Source organism: Anomaloglossus baeobatrachus, chromosome 2 (genome assembly GCF_048569485.1).
Source record: "Anomaloglossus baeobatrachus isolate aAnoBae1 chromosome 2, aAnoBae1.hap1, whole genome shotgun sequence".
In the NCBI taxonomy this organism is placed as follows: Eukaryota; Metazoa; Chordata; class Amphibia; order Anura; family Aromobatidae; genus Anomaloglossus; species Anomaloglossus baeobatrachus.
In genome coordinates this window covers 534,684,357-534,697,991 of record NC_134354.1, presented here as the reverse complement: position 1 = coordinate 534,697,991, position 13,635 = coordinate 534,684,357, and the positions used below count along the sequence as shown (strand labels likewise).

General features: G+C 50.0%; 1 protein-coding gene across 5 annotated transcripts in view; it reads left to right on the top strand.

The window, feature by feature from the left end:
* The first annotated feature begins 1,383 nt into the window (after nucleotides 1–1,383).
* Nucleotides 1,384–13,635, top strand: part of HERC2 (HECT and RLD domain containing E3 ubiquitin protein ligase 2) — a 415,490-nt gene continuing 403,238 nt past the window's right edge. For all 5 annotated transcript variants that reach the window (XM_075336618.1, XM_075336619.1, XM_075336616.1 and 2 more), the window contains exon 1: nucleotides 1,384–1,487. The gene's annotated coding sequence lies outside the window, so the exon portion shown is untranslated. The remainder of the gene's footprint in view (nucleotides 1,488–13,635) is intronic.

Below are 13,635 nucleotides of genomic sequence, written 5' to 3'. Positions count from 1 at the left end.
AACCGCATCCTTTGCATAAGTTTTTTACATGCGGCCCGTCCGGTTTTTGCCGCTTGCGGCAGGCTACTGAGCATGCGCAGTGGAAAAAAACGCATGCGGCGGCCGGATGCTGTGTTTTCCAAGGGACACCGCATGCGGCGTCCATAGGCATGCATTGCAAATCGCGTTGCATCGGCCGGATGCGGTGCGATGCAGTATTTTTTGCCAGACAAAAAAAAAACCAAAAACATGCCAGGCAACGTTCCATCCGGCCGCTGCATCGGCTAAATCTGCCGCATGCGGCAATACTGGACGGAACGCAAGCCCATGCGGCACAATACGGCACTAATGTAAGTCTATGCAAAAAAAAACGCAACCGGTGGCAAAAAAAAAAAAAAGTTGCGGTTTTTCTGCAAAGCGCCGGATTGTGCCGCACAGGAAAAATCAGATGTGTGAAAGCAGCCTAAGGTGTAATTCTTATTGCATTATGCAGCCCCATAGACATCCATGTATAATGCAGCCCCATAGGCCACTGTGTACTCACGGATTAAAAAAAAAAAACAAAAAAAAAACCCCCAAACAAGTCCTCACCTCTCCTCGTTCCCCACTGCTCTGGTCAGAGCGCCCTCCCGGCCTGCAGTCTCAGCACAGCAGTCGCATGGAGTGGAGCGCACCACTCAATGCCACTGACACCGGCCCCTGACTCACGGGCCATATAGCGACCACATGGTCTGCCACAGAACAGCGCAGCTCCTCTCTCACAGAGGGGAGCCGGCTGCTGATCTTCATGTCTCCTACCCCTGCGGGCCTGGTCGGGATGGCGACTCCTGCCACCGCGGTCGTTAAGCCCATACCAAGGTGGCTATGGCATAACCGTGAATGGCAGCCAATGCCCATGTTTAGTGGCTGGTAATCAGCTGTGACACACGCTGGGCGGGAGCTCGAGCATGGCGCCTGAGTACAAGGCTACTCCGAGCACGCTCGCCCATCCTAATCCTACCGCTTGCAGATCAGTAGCACTGAGAGCTAGGTGACACCCTTCATCACAAATATAATCGTGGCCATATTGTTTGCCCCTTATCCCCCAGTCTGAGAGGAGAGGACACTTGAAGGACTCGTGTATGGGCATGAGCCCTCCTGCCATCAATGCTCGTGCGCTGAGAGCGTCCCTTCCCGCCCTCCTGCCCTCAGCCGCCCGGCCGGCGTGTACTACGCGCACAGCATACGCATCTCGAAGCCTGGCAACATGTCACATGACCGGTGCTGGCGTGACGTCTCCGCTCCACCCACACCCCTCCCCTTTGCAGCTCTGGGAGGATGTCCCGCCCATTCCGGGCCCGGATTCGCTGGCGCTGTTGCGTTCTGCTGTGTGATTGGCTTGTGTGTAGCAGGTTGCGTCTTGTTCTTCCTGTGTTGCCCGCACAGAGGCCGCTGGGTCCTGACGGGTGAGCTGGTACCTGCTGTGGCAGGCTGTGTGAGTGACCCGCCGGGGGTAGGTGCCCCTGCAGGTGAGTGAGGGCAGAGCTGTGCCATAGCATGATCTGTATACTGGGCACTGCTGCCTGCATCCGTGTATACCGTGTGTGGTATATAACAGTGCCAGCAGCATTACTATGCATAGGATGTACATAGGGCACTGGTAGCAGATCACTGTGCGGACAATCAGGGCTTTCCGGAGTACAGGATTCCGGTTTATAGATTTAGTAAATGTCTTCTCTGTTTCTTCATATGCTTCTATCGATCATTAGATCTGTATCTTAGGGGGTTGTCCCCGTGTAGAAAATCTAGCTCTACGATTGCAGTTACTTATGAAAAATCAGACTGTGCCTCACTCACCCTCCCCAGGTCCAGGGCTTTTTTTTCCCCTTACTACTGCTCCCAGCCCTTATTTTTCAGTAGCGCTCACATCACGATGACGGCGAGGCAGCCAATCAGTGAGATCATGGCCTCATTACCGAACACCAGGAGCAGCACCCGATCCTGAGCGCTTGACCCAGGGAACAAGATGTTCTGAAAAGGGACAATCTCTGTAATATTGCCCATCACTATGCCACTAGTATTCAGTATTCCAGATGTCTCCAGGCAGTCAGACATCGGCTAGTTATGGCAGGGTCAGACCACTGTATGATGGGCGATTTTTTTTATTTTTTTGTCTTGTTGGGGAGTGTACCGCCGATCTGGAGACGCTGCGTTCTGGATGCAGTGTCATTCCCCCTGCGCACATTAAGGAATAACGTTTGGAACTCCATTCTATGTCTGAACTGGGTGCAAAAAACCTAAAAAACATCACTATGGGGAGATAAGGTATGCACACCAGTGACTATGGAAGGGGAATACATGTAATAGCAGAAACTGCTGTGTGAATACTGACATGAAAAATTCAATAGCTATATGTATAGAATGAAATGTGAAAAATGGAACCTGCATTACTGCCATGAATATATGAATAAAGAGAAATTTAGCTACTGAATTGATCAATGCAATAGAGCCCCAACACTACGCCAAAGTATTTCTCTACGTTGGGGTCCCTAGCTTGTGTGTGTCCTCTCATGCAGTTAAAAAACTTACCGTGTATGGGAGGCTGAGACCCAGGCGATATATACGATGAGGATTGGCAATAGGTGTGTATGGGGAGGGTTGTTGGGGCTCTATTGCATTGATCAATTCAGTAGCTAAATTTCTCTTTATACATATATTCATGGCAGTAATGCAGGTTCCATTTTTCACATTTCATTCTATACATATAGCTATTGAATTTTTCATGTCAGTATTCACACAGCAGTTTCTGCTATTACATGTATTCCCCTTCCATAGTCACTGGTGTGCATACATTCCTCCTGCGCAGACGCAAGTGTATCTGCGGGAGAAGGCAACATCCGTGCCCACGATCAGGATTCTGGACGCAGCGGATTATCACTGTGTTCTCTCTATGTCCAAAACGCTGTGAACACTGGTCGTGACTATGGACCCTTATATTGTGTCAAGGGCTTTTCCCATGAACAAAGTACATTTTAACCAATAGATCTTGGAATAATAATAATTTTCATAATTGAATGTGTTTAAAAAACAAAATGTTCCTGTGCTGAGATAATATTATATATGTGTCCCTTTGTAATGGCAGTGTCTGATCATAACACAGCTCCTGGGCACGGGAGGAAGTAAAAGAGAATAGAGACATTGCAGCATAGGGCTGAAAATAATTCTTTCTTTGATGTAAAACATTTTCTAAAATGTTTTACCTCACAAAAAGAATCAGCTGTGATCCCGTGTTGTAACGTCTTTATTCTCTTTTGCTTCCTCCCCAGGAGCTGTGATATGATCAGGCTATGTCCCTGTATGGTCAGACACGGCCATTACACAGTACACAACAGGGACACTTATATAACATTATCTCATAATAGGAACATTTTATCTTGTGAACACAGTTGTGGAAATTATTATTTTCTTTGTCGCTCCTAATTGGGAGACCCAGACAATTGGGGTGTATAGCTACTGCCTCCGGAGGCCACACAAAGCACTACACTTAAAAGTGTAAGGCCCCTCCCCTTCTGCCTATACACCCCCCGTGGGATCACGGGCTCCTCAGTTTTCATGCTTTGTGCGAAGGAGGTCAGACATCCACGCATAGCTCCACTATTTAGTCAGCAGCAGCTGCTGACTATGTCGGATGGAAGAAAAGAGGGCCCATACTAGGGCCCCCAGCATGCTCCCTTCTCACCCCACTTTTGTCGGCGGTGTTTGTTAAGGTTGAGGTACCCATTGCGGATACGGAGGCTGGAGCCCACATGCTGCATCCTTCCCCATCCCCCTTAGGGCTCTGGGTGAAGTGGGATTTTACCGGTCTCCAGGCACTGAGACCGTGCTCCATCCACAGCCCCTGGGGAATCTGCTGGATATGGAGCTGAGTATCGTCAGGGACAGGACCCTGCTACATCAAGGTACTCTGTGTCCCCATACAGACGCAGACACACTGCAGCATTGCTGGGTGTGTTAGTGCGCCGGGGACAACAGCGCCGCGCGCTTGTGCCACTACTCACTACAGCTCTGCTGAGTGAGTCTATGTATTGCGAACTGCCGCGCCGGCCGCTGCTGTCAGTTTGCTGCGGCGCGGCTGGGACTTGTGGTGCGCCGGGGACTTCCGCGCTGGCCGTGCATGTATGACGGCCGCGCTTATTAATCGAGTCCCCGGCTTTTGCGGCCTAGTTTCGTTTCGTTCCCGCCCCCAGGCCTGCCAGTCAGGGGAAGGGCGGGACGCTGTACAGAATGTCAGCGCAGAGGGCTGGAGTCTACTTTACATACTCCAGCCCTCACACTGGGCACAGTGGGACGCCAGTTTCCCGCACTTTGTCTGAGGCACGCCCACGGTCCGCCCCTCTTCACAGAACGCCGGCAGCCATTCTTGTATGCAGTCTGAGCTGGAGAGGGGAGACAAGTTCTGGGAGACCCAGACACGGGATTCTGGCGACCACACACCCGCGTTTGAGCAGGCGGTAAGCGGCACCTCTGATGCTGACCCCACTAGTGCCGAAGTGTACATTTGTATTTTTATGCTTGCATGCTATACATTGCACTGTACGGTCGCTGGTGATTCTTGGCTATATACCCTCCTAGATTGCTCAGAGGAGACAACAGCATGTCATCCGCAAAAAGCAAGGGTGCCAAGGCACAGGCTTTCTATGCTGCTTGCACCGCATGTGAGGCTACTCTACCGGCAGGTTCCACTTACCCCCACTGTGTGCAGTGCTCAGCCCCTGTGGCAACTGCTCGGCCGGGGCCTCTGCTAGAGGTGACCCAGGGAGAACCACCTGTGAATACTGTCCAGGTGACGGGGACAGACTTTTCAGTTTTTGCTGATAGATTGTCTGTGACTATGACTAAAATTCTAGAAACTTTGCAGTCTAGACCAGTAACTCAGACCAGGGGCACTGTTGACTCATTGCTCCCTGGTCCCCCTCAGTTGGAACAGCTCCGAGCTCCGGGGGTGTCCCATGCATCCCAGGGTGATGGCTCGGACACGGACGACAGTCCCAGACAGCCTAAGCGGGCTCGCTATGAGCGGCCCTCGACTTCATCACACTGGTCAGGGTCCCAGCAGGAGGACTCTCTGTGTGATGAGGCGGAGGTAGCTGATCAGGATTCTGATCCTGAGACCGCTCTCAATTTGGATACACCTGATGGTGACGCCATAGTGAATGATCTTATAGCGTCCATCAATAGAATGTTGGATATTTCTCCCCCAGCTCCTCCAGTGGAGGAGTCAGCTTCACAGCAGGAGAAATTCCATTTCAGGTATCCCAAGCGTAAATTAAGTACTTTTCTGGACCATTCTGACTTTAGAGAGGCAGTCCAGAAACACCACGCTTATCCAGATAAGCGTTTCTCCAAACGGCTTAAGGATACACGTTATCCCTTTCCCCCTGACGTGGTCAAAGGCTGGACCCAGTGTCCCAAGGTGGATCCCCCTATCTCCAGGCTTGCGGCTAGATCCATAGTTGCAGTGGAGGATGGGGCTGCACTTAAAGATGCCACTGACAGACAGATGGAGCTCTGGTTGAAATCCATCTATGAAGCTATCGGCGCGTCGTTTGCTCCAGCATTCGCAGCCGTATGGGCACTCCAGGCTATTTCAGCTGGTCTTACACAGATTGACACGGTCACACGGACATCTGTTCCGCAGGTGGCATCCTTAACCTCTCAAATGTCTGCATTTGCGTCTTACGCGATTAATGCTGTTCTGGACTCTACGAGCCGTACGGCAGTGGCGTCCGCCAACTCCGTGGTTCTACGCAGAGCCTTATGGTTAAGGGAATGGAAGGCAGATTCTGCGTCCAAAAAGTGCTTAACCAGTCTGCCATTTTCTGGTGATCGACTGTTTGGTGAGCGTTTGGATGAAATCATTAAGCAGTCCAAGGGTAAAGATTCATCCTTACCTCAGCCCAGACAAACCAAACCCCAACAGAGGAGGGGACAGTCGGGGTTTCGGTCCTTTCGAGGCTCGGGCAGGTCCCAATTCTCCTCGTCCAAAAGGACTCAAAAGGATCAGAGGAACTCAGATTCTTGGCGGGCTCAGTCACGCCCAAAAAAGACAGCCGGAAGACCCGCTACCAAGGCGGCTTCCTCATGACTTTCGGCCTCCTCTCTCCGCATCCTCGGTCGGTGGCAGGCTCTCCCGCTTTGGCGACGTTTGGCTGCCACAGGTCCAAGACCGTTGGGTGAGAGACATTCTGTCCCACGGGTACAGGATAGAGTTCAGTTCTCGTCCTCCAACTCGATTCTTCAGAACGTCTCCGCCTCCCGACCGAGCCGATGCTCTTCTGCAAGCGGTGTGCACTCTAAAGGCAGAAGGAGTGGTGATCCCGGTTCCTCTTCAGGAGCAAGGTCACGGTTTTTACTCCAATTTGTTTGTGGTACCAAAAAAGGACGGATCTTTCCGTCCCGTTCTGGACCTAAAACTTCTCAACAAGTACGTGAAAACCAGACGGTTCCGGATGGAATCCCTCCGCTCCGTCATCGCCGCAATGTCTCAAGGAGATTTCCTAGCATCAATAGACATCAAGGATGCTTATCTCCACGTGCCGATTGCTCCAGAGCATCAGCGTTTTCTACGCTTCGTGATAGGAGACGAACACCTTCAGTTCGTAGCTCTGCCTTTCGGTCTGGCGACAGCCCCACAGGCCTTCACCAAGGTCATGGCAGCAGCAGTAGCAGTCCTGCACTCTCAGGGACACTCTGTGATCCCTTACTTAGACGATCTGCTTGTCAAGGCTCCCTCTCAAGAGGCATGCCAACACAGCCTGAACGTTGCGCTGGAGACTCTCCAGAGTTTCGGGTGGATCATCAACTTTTCCAAGTCAAATCTGACCCCGACCCAATCGCTAACATATCTTGGCATGGAGTTTCATACTCTCTCAGCGATAGTGAAGCTTCCGCTGGACAAGCAGCGGTCTCTACAGACTGGGGTGCAGGCTCTCCTTCAAAGTCAGTCGCACTCCTTAAGACGCCTCATGCACTTCCTCGGGAAGATGGTAGCAGCAATGGAGGCAGTCCCTTTCGCGCAGTTTCATCTGCGTCCACTACAATGGGACATTCTCCGCCAATGGGACGGGAAGTCGACGTCCCTCGACAGGAACGTCTCCCTTTCTCAGGCGGCCAAGGAATCTCTTCAGTGGTGGCTTCTTCCCACCTCATTGTCAAAGGGAAAGTCCTTCCTACCCCCATCCTGGGCGGTGGTCACGTCGGACGCGAGTCTGTCAGGGTGGGGAGCGGTTTTTCTCCACCACAGGGCTCAGGGTACGTGGACTCAGCAAGAGTCCACCCTTCAGATCAATGTTCTGGAAATCAGAGCAGTGTATCTTGCCCTACAAGCCTTCCAGCAGTGGCTGGAAGGCAAGCAGATCCGAATTCAGTCGGACAACTCCACAGCGGTGGCATACATCAACCACCAAGGAGGAACACGCAGTCGGCAAGCCTTCCAGGAAGTCCGGCGGATTCTGGCGTGGGTGGAAGACACGGCATCCACCATATCCGCAGTTCACATCCCAGGCGTGGACAACTGGGAAGCAGATTTTCTCAGTCGCCAGGGTATGGACGCAGGGGAATGGTCTCTTCACCCGGACGTGTTTCAGGAGATCTGTCGCCGCTGGGGGATGCCGGACGTCGACCTAATGGCGTCCCGGCACAACAACAAGGTCCCAGCTTTCATGGCGCGGTCTCACGATCACCGAGCTCTGGCGGCGGACGCCTTAGTTCAGGATTGGTCGCAGTTCCGGCTACCTTATGTGTTCCCACCTCTGGCACTGTTGCCCAGAGTGCTGCGCAAGATCAGGTCCGACTGCCGCCGCGCCTTCCTCGTCGCTCCAGACTGGCCGAGGAGGTCGTGGTACCCGGATCTGTGGCACCTCACGGTAGGCCAACCGTGGGCGCTACCAGACCGACCAGACTTGCTGTCTCAAGGGCCGTTTTTCCATCGGAATTCTGCGGCCCTGAACCTGACTGTGTGGCCATTGAGTCCTGGATCCTAGCGTATTCAGGGTTATCTCAAGAGGTCATTGCCACCATGAGACAGGCTAGAAAACCAACCTCCGCCAAGATCTACCACAGGACGTGGAAGATATTCTTATCTTGGTGTTCTGCTCAGGGATTTTCTCCCTGGCCATTTGCATTGCCTACTTTTCTTTCCTTCCTACAATCCGGTTTGGAAAAAGGTTTGTCGCTAGGCTCCCTTAAAGGACAAGTCTCAGCGCTATCTGTATTTTTTCAGAAGCGCCTAGCACGACTTCCTCAGGTACGCACGTTCCTGCAAGGGGTTTGTCATATCGTCCCTCCTTACAAGCGGCCGTTAGAGCCCTGGGATCTGAACAGGGTTCTAATTGCTCTCCAGAAGCCGCCTTTCGAGCCTATGAGGGATGTTTCCCTTTCTCGCCTTTCACAGAAAGTGACTTTTCTTGTAGCGGTCACCTCTCTTCGGAGAGTGTCCGAGCTAGCAGCGCTGTCATGCAAATCTCCCTTCCTGGTGATTCACCAGGACAAGGTGGTTCTGCGCCCGATTCCGGAGTTTCTCCCTAAGGTGGTATCCCCCTTTCATCTCAATCAGGATATCTCCTTACCTTCTTTGTGTCCTCATCCAGTTCATCAATGTGAAAAGGATTTGCATTTGTTGGATCTAGTGAGAGCACTCAGAATCTACATTTCCCGCACGGCGCCCCTGCGCCGATCGGATGCACTCTTTGTCCTTGTCGCTGGTCAGCGTAAAGGGTCGCAAGCTTCCAAATCCACCTTGGCTCGGTGGATCAAGGAACCAATTCTTGAAGCCTACCGTTCTGCTGGGCTTCCGGTTCCCTCAGGGCTGAAGGCCCATTCTACCAGAGCCGTGGGTGCGTCCTGGGCATTACGGCACCAGGCTACGGCTCAGCAGGTGTGCCAGGCGGCTACCTGGTCGAGTCTGCACACTTTTACCAAGCATTATCAGGTGCATACCTACGCTTCGGCGGACGCCAGCCTAGGTAGACAAGTCCTTCAGGCGGCGGTTGCCCACCTGTAGGAAAGGGCTGTTTTACGGTCCTGTCACGAGGGTTATTTTACCCACCCAGGGACTGCTTTTGGACGTCCCAATTGTCTGGGTCTCCCAATTAGGAGCGACAAAGAAGAAGGGAATTTTGTTTACTTACCGTAAATTCCTTTTCTTCTAGCTCCAATTGGGAGACCCAGCGCCCGCCCTGTTTTCTTAGGGATTTTTGTTTTTTCGGGTACACATGTTGTTCATGTTGAATGGTTTCAGTTCTCCGATGTTTCTTCGGATTGAATTTGTTTTTAAACCAGTTATTGGCTTTCCTCCTTCTTGCTTTTGCACTAAAACTGAGGAGCCCGTGATCCCACGGGGGGTGTATAGGCAGAAGGGGAGGGGCCTTACACTTTTAAGTGTAGTGCTTTGTGTGGCCTCCGGAGGCAGTAGCTATACACCCCACTTGTCTGGGTCTCCCAATTGGAGCTAGAAGAAAAGGAATTTACGGTAAGTAAACAAAATTCCCTTCATTTCAACATCTATTTATTAAAATGAACTTTAAAGAAATCTAGAATGGGTGTCACTTGCAGCCTACGTGCAGTGACATCCAGTGTTGGATTCTTTAACATTGCGTATTTAATGTCTGGTTTGTTATTGTCAGATGCTTTTGGGATGGATGTAAATCCTTCCCATTGTATATATCCAGCAGTACATTATGACCGATGGGGCTGTAGAAGGCTGCAGCCGTCATAGGGCTGAATATGTTCTGTATACCTGTAGTCTGCAGGAATGGGCCAGTGGGCAGAAATACTGGGCCTAAATATCCATATACATAACAGCCTATACACCTGCATTGATGAGAGGAGGACCATCTCACTGGCTCTCTGCAGCTCAATATCCTCCCACTTATAACTGTCAATTGTTAAAGGGTTTTACTAAGAGAGAAATTCTTTAAGGCTGTGTAACTGCTTTGAGCACTAATTTTTTGGGGGGAAGTAGAGCTGGAGTGACAGAGGCTTCTGCTCAGCCTCATTTCCATATCATTTAAGATGCTGAGTTAAAGGTATTGCTGGTCTTGTACAATGTGCACACACAATTACTTTGGGGTATAAAATCCTGTTGACAGATTGCTTTTTAAAGGGCTATCCCACTACTTGGACAACTCCTTCTCATTCCACATATTTGGCCTCATTAGTATAAAAATTCTTACACTCATCTGTTGTGCTGGCACCGTTCTAGCAGTGTCAGTGCCTGTTTACCTGCTGCCCACTTTTAGTTATAACTAGCTGTACTACCCGGCTTCGCCCGGGTTAATAACTGTTGTTAACAAAATAGAATGTATTAACATTCCCGGGATAGAATGTATAAATAGAATGTATTAACGCCCGGGATAGTAACTGTCTCTCTGTTTCTCTCCCATTCTCTGTCTGTCTCCCCCTCTGTATATATATCTGTCTGTCTCCTTCCCTGTCTGTCTCTGACTGTCTCTGTCACTTACCCTCTCTGTCTCTTTCCCTCTCTTTCCCTCTCTTTCCCTCTCTTTCCCTCTCTTTCCCTCTCTTTCCCTCTCTTTCCCTCTCTTTCCCTCTCTTTCCCTCTCTTTCCCTCTCTTTCCCTCTCTTTCCCTCTCTTTCCCTCTCTTTCCCTCTCTTTCCCTCTCTTTCCCTCTCTTTCCCTCTCTTTCCCTCTCTTTCCCTCTCTTTCCCTCTCTTTCCCTCTCTTTCCCTCTCTTTCCCTCTCTTTCCCTCTCTTTCCCTCTCTTTCCCTCTCTTTCCCTCTCTTTCCCGCTCTTTCCCTCTCTTTCCCTCTCTTTCCCTCTCTTTCCCTCTCTTTCCCTCTCTTTCCCTCTCTTTCCCTCTCTTTCCCTCTCTTTCCCTCTCTTTCCCTCTCTTTCCCGCTCTTTCCCTCTCTTTCCCGCTCTTTCCCGCTCTTTCCCGCTCTTTCCCGCTCTTTCCCGCTCTTTCCCGCTCTTTCCCGCTCTTTCCCGCTCTTTCCCGCTCTTTCCCGCTCTTTCCCGCTCTTTCCCGCTCTTTCCCGCTCTTTCCCGCTCTTTCTCTTTGTCTGTCTCTTACCCTGTCAGTCTGTCTCTTTCCCTGTCAGTCTGTCTCTTTCCCTGTCAGTCTGTCTCTTTCCCTGTCAGTCTGTCTCCCTCTTTCCCTGGCTGTATTGTGACACGCCAACATTCCATATAAGGGTGTGGCTGCGCATTTTTCTGAAGTTCTGGCTGCACTGTGGCTCCTAGCTCCATTCGCTTTAATGGAGGCAGGTTTTTTGGCGAATAACTGTAAAGCGCGGGTTTAAAATGTCCCCTCAAAACATAGCTTATGACGCTCTCGGGGTCCAGACGTGTGAGTGTGCAAAATTTTGTGGCTGTAGCTGAGACGATGCGGATACCAATCCCGGACACACACACACACACACACACACACACACACACACACACACACACACACACACACACACACACACACACACACACACACACACACACACATTCAGCTTTATATATTAGATGTCACGCAAGCCTCTTGCCCAATCACCGCCGGCTTCTTTTTCCCAACTTTTGGAAAAATGGCTAATCAATAGGAAGTGAGAGTTGCGGCTTCTGCTCACTTCCCGTTGATTAATCATTTGTCTGAAGCCAGCGATGATTGGGTGCAGGGCTCACGTGATGTTACAATCGCATATGAGCAACGGGAACGTAAGCGCCAACACCGCTGGAACAGTTCTGGCACGAGATGAGTATAAGCTATTTTTTTTTTTTTTGGTTTTATGGGGCCAAATATGAGAAATGAGAAGGAGTTGTCCAACTAGTGGGCATCCCCTTTAAGCTCTGTGGTTCCGTAAAGATATGTGCAAGTGGCATCCATAAACTCTGCACTACTGGAATTTCTTGTGGTGCTGCCTTTGCTTGATTCAGAGATCTGAATTTTTATGCATTTTTTTTCACAAAATGTTAGGATTTGGTGCAAATGATCCGTCAGACAAATTACTGTCCTCTAGCTGGTCTGTGACTTGGGGGCTGATCCATGAAGGCGTTTTCACCAGGATTCTTCTATAAAACGCCTTGAAATGTCACAGCATGTTTACACAACTTGAAGTTGCACAAAAATTTAGCAAATTCTGATATTTTAGACGCCGCCAAAATGGGCAGAGATGATACTTGCTGGAGCGTAACAAAGCCCACCTGGCAAATTCTTAACAATGACTCCAGAATGTCGCTGACTGCAGTAATGTTTTTGGAGGAGGCGCACAGAACTTGTAAGGCCTAAGACACATGGCATGAAAATCGGACCTAGTAGTGGAATGCGATAAAACATCGCATTCTACTAGGACCAATATTAGCCTATGAGCTATTATTTTCTCAGCCCCAGTCGGACCAAGAAAACAGTCGCAGCATGCTGCGATTGTAAAGCGAGACTTTCTCTCGCACCCATTCAAGTCTATGGGGTGAGAGAAAAATTGCACTGTACTCGCAGTACACCAGTGTACCGCGAGTGCAGGGCAAGAATGTCAATAGCCGGCAATGGAGGAGAGAGGGTGATAAATTCCTCCCTCTCCTCCTCCGTGCCAGCCCGCCCCTCCTCAGCCGGCCCACCCACCACAGCTGAGGTCCAATCGCATGATCGGACCTCAGTCGCAGTGACACTTGCATGACACTCGGCTCCTGCTGTGCTGTCAGCGTGAGCCAAGTGTCATGTGAGGATTGCATTAGTCCCCCGTGTGGCCCCTACCTAAGAGGCGTGCTTACTCCAGTGTGCACAATACCAGTCTTAATGAATTGGCCCAGTGTCTTTGATTTTTTTTTTTTTTTTTTGTGTTCAGTGGTGAGTGCCAGACACTTAAAGTGCACCAATCACCAGGATTTTCGTATATAACCTAAACCCAGTGCTATACTGGCACTATCAGGCTGATTCTCTACATATCATTAGTGGTCAGCTCGGATGTTTAGGTTTTGAAATCCAAGAAAGTAAAGTTAATAAAATCATCAGCTTTTTGAGTAACAGCAGCTGAGGATCAGATAATATATTCATAGTTATCCCTTCCACCTGTTAGAATTAGCATAAGTATTATACAATTGATTCAACTTTTCACTAGCAAGACCTGTGCTGAGGTCATACCCATGTGACCAGAAGGGGCGGGGCCTCAGCCAACAAAGCTGATACCAGGAAGCAACATTTTCTGTTTGCTGAGGCCCCGCCCCTTCTGGTCACATGGGTATGGCCTCAGCACAGGTCTTGCTAGTGAAAAGTTGAATCGATTGTATAATACTTATGCTAATTCTAACAGGTGGAAGGGATAACTATGAATATATTATCTGATCCTCAGCTGCTGTTACTCAAAAAGCTGATGATTTTATTAACTTTTACTTTCTTGGAGTTCAAAACCTAAACTTTCGAGATGACCACTAAAGGTATGTATAGAATCAGCCTGATAGTGCCCGTATAGCACTGGCTTTAGCTTATATACAAAAATCCTGGTGATTGGTTCCCTTTAAAGGGAACCTGTTAGGTGCACAAGCAGTTCTGGGTGCATATTAGTGATTCCTGCCTAACGGTCCTTGTATCTAGTAGTATAGTTAAAGATATGTTTAGAAAAAGTATTTCTAAAGATCCTTCATTATATGCTAATCAGGCCAGGGACTAGTCGCAAGG